The sequence below is a fragment of the Malania oleifera genome, chromosome 1 (assembly GCF_029873635.1).
Source record: "Malania oleifera isolate guangnan ecotype guangnan chromosome 1, ASM2987363v1, whole genome shotgun sequence".
In the NCBI taxonomy this organism is placed as follows: Eukaryota; Viridiplantae; Streptophyta; class Magnoliopsida; order Santalales; family Ximeniaceae; genus Malania; species Malania oleifera.
In genome coordinates, this window is record NC_080417.1 from 147,091,434 (window position 1) to 147,094,294 (window position 2,861).

The following is a 2,861-nucleotide window of genomic DNA, read 5'->3' on the forward strand; positions in this document are numbered from 1 at the left end:
GCTGATTTTTTGCCCCCATCTTCTAAATATGTCCTATGCATTATCTTAGCTCTCATTCTCAAGTTTGTGTCTTGTAAAAAATAATTATTATAGGATTAAGAGTATAAATCCTAAATTTTTAATTTTAATTTATGTAAATTTAAATAACTTTAATATAACTTTATATTACATTTTATCAAATTTAATTAAATTTAAATTTAATGTCTCTTCAAATGTAAGATTAAAATAGTGCTTCAAATAAAAATTTTGAATCTTAAATTTAGATTTATATGAATTTAAATGAAACTTAATATAATTTTGTATTATGTTTTCTGTAAATATATACAAATTTAAATTCAAAGCTTGAAATAAAAGCTTCCAAACCTAGGGAAAGTTGCAATAATTTTTTTATTTTTGTAAAATTTATAAAAGTAACATTTGGCAGTCTAAATTTTAGGATTTGAAATAAAGTTTGTACATATTTTTTAAAAATACAATATAATTTTATATAGTGTTTTATTCAAATGCGCACAAAATTAAATTCAAGCATCGAACTCTCAAATATAAGGAGGCGGAATTTTTATTTTTTATTTTTAAAGAATAGAAACATAAAAGAATTGTCTTCCCTAAATGGTAAAATTAATAGAATTTCTAGTTTCAAAAGCTTCAATAAATACTTTAAAAGGAAACCTAATTTAAAATAAATTAGTGACAATGGTGAAACTAATTTTGATGGTATTAAATGGGTTAAATCGTAACGATAATTAGGGTTGTTTGGAGTTATATAAATCCCTAATATGTATTAGAAGAAAAACTGATTTAGTATTGTACCACTTCTAAATCTTTACATATTAACATTAGTTTTATTTAAATCGATGTTGTTTGGTGCCATGTAAATCCCAAATATGTAACATTTTCTTTAAAGAGTAGGGGGATGACTTATCATTTCCTTTTTTTTTCCGAGCAAACAAAAGGGAAAATGTAAACAAATACCGGCTTCCTTAGTGTCATTAAGAGCAACACAGAAGTCTTGCAAAGGACTGGGATCAGAAGCAGAGGGCAGAGACAAGCCCACAGCCAAGAAGATAGTGGATAGAAGCGTGTTGGCTGCCATCTTGTTCATGACTATGTATTAGGTTTCTTTTGCTTTGGATATTGAGTTGTGAGGGCAGTAGCTGTTTATAGCAGAAATGGCTTTGACATGTTCACATTTGAAGTAGTGTTCTTTCCCATATCCAAATAGAAAGTAGATTAGGTACGCCTGAAGATTTTTTTAACCCAGCCAAGCAACTAAAAGAACAAAAAGATATATAAACCAATCAGATGCATTAAACTTGTTCCTATTTCCATCGGATGTATTAAGATAGACTTGGCAAATGAAAACTATTTCCTCGACAACTTCCATTTGAAGAAATTAATTTCTTATTCAATTGTGATGATGTCTCTTCCTAATTCTCGTGTGGTTCCTATAAGAATATGTCTATGTTCCACATGAATGATAAGTGCATCATGTGATAATGGAAATGAAATGACTTATGATAAGGGAATTGAAAGGTCTTATCTAAAATGAAAAGTCTTATCTATGAATTAACTAATGTGAGATATAATGGCCGGAAGTTGAAGAGTTTCCTATGAATCTATATATAGCTATTGTTATGGGGAGTAGCATGATTGTTAAGATATTCTGTAAAGTAATAGAATAGATTAAAAGTGAGGCATATAGGAATTGTCCTCTCTGCCTTAACTCTCTGTTCATCAGCCATATTTCCATAAATCAGGTGGAGTACGAAAAGAGAACGGGGTGAAGCGGGATAAACGATTTCTACAATTTCTACAAGCGTTCTTCTCGATTAACATACACCATGAATGATTTCGGTATGTGACTTTATGACTTTCTTATTTTTCTGCATAAAGATAACATATATGTGAAGATCATGACGATTTAAAGATCCCATGTTTATAGTAAATAATAGCATATAATTATTTACATGTGGCATTAGAGTAATGTTGAAATTATTGTGATCTTCCTTTTACGATAAAGATCGTTTCCGTTAACCCCTTACGATCTCGTTAATGTTTCGTATAATATCGAAAAATTTATATGATATTTGCTGGTTTTATTGGGTTTTGTTGGTCTAAAATATCATAGTTCTAAAATCGTGAACTTGCTAGCATCCCGAAACCGTTGATGGCTTTCCCCTGTATAGTGATACTAAAGTGGACTGTTAAATGAAAATGCATGCAAACAATTTTATTATTTGATTAAGTATGGAACTCTCATATGTTTTATAATAGTAAGTTGACAATGTTGACAATGTTATGGACCTATTTATATTGGGTGATCAATTGTATTTATGCATGCATGAATTGTCGAATTTTACATAAAAGTAAGCATGTAATATTCTTATAGTTGGGTGAATAATTGTATTTAAGCGTGTATGGTTAATTATCTACTTTTAAAGACTAGTTTACATTATGGCCGATTCTATGGTATATTGTACTAATTACGTATCTAAAGAAAATTCTGTCTAAGAAAGTAAGACTTAAGCGATTCATTGTGACTCCCCACTTACTTGAGAATTGACCTAGTATAATTTAGCACCATCATCACTGGGCCACACTGCCACGTCATTAGCGCCACCTCAGCAAAAGGCATCATAATAGTCTGGGAATTTTTCTTTTTGCATGCTTTATTGTTTGATTTTAGTATGGACAAATTTTCTCTTGGATATTTATCCATCAATGTTTATATTGTAATCAGCATGTTGTCACCAAAGTGATCTTGCTCAGAAAGGTTATAAACATTGAATTGAATTATGTTTTTTTTTAAATATTATTACAGAATGATTATTTTATTATTACGATTGATCCAAAGGTTCACC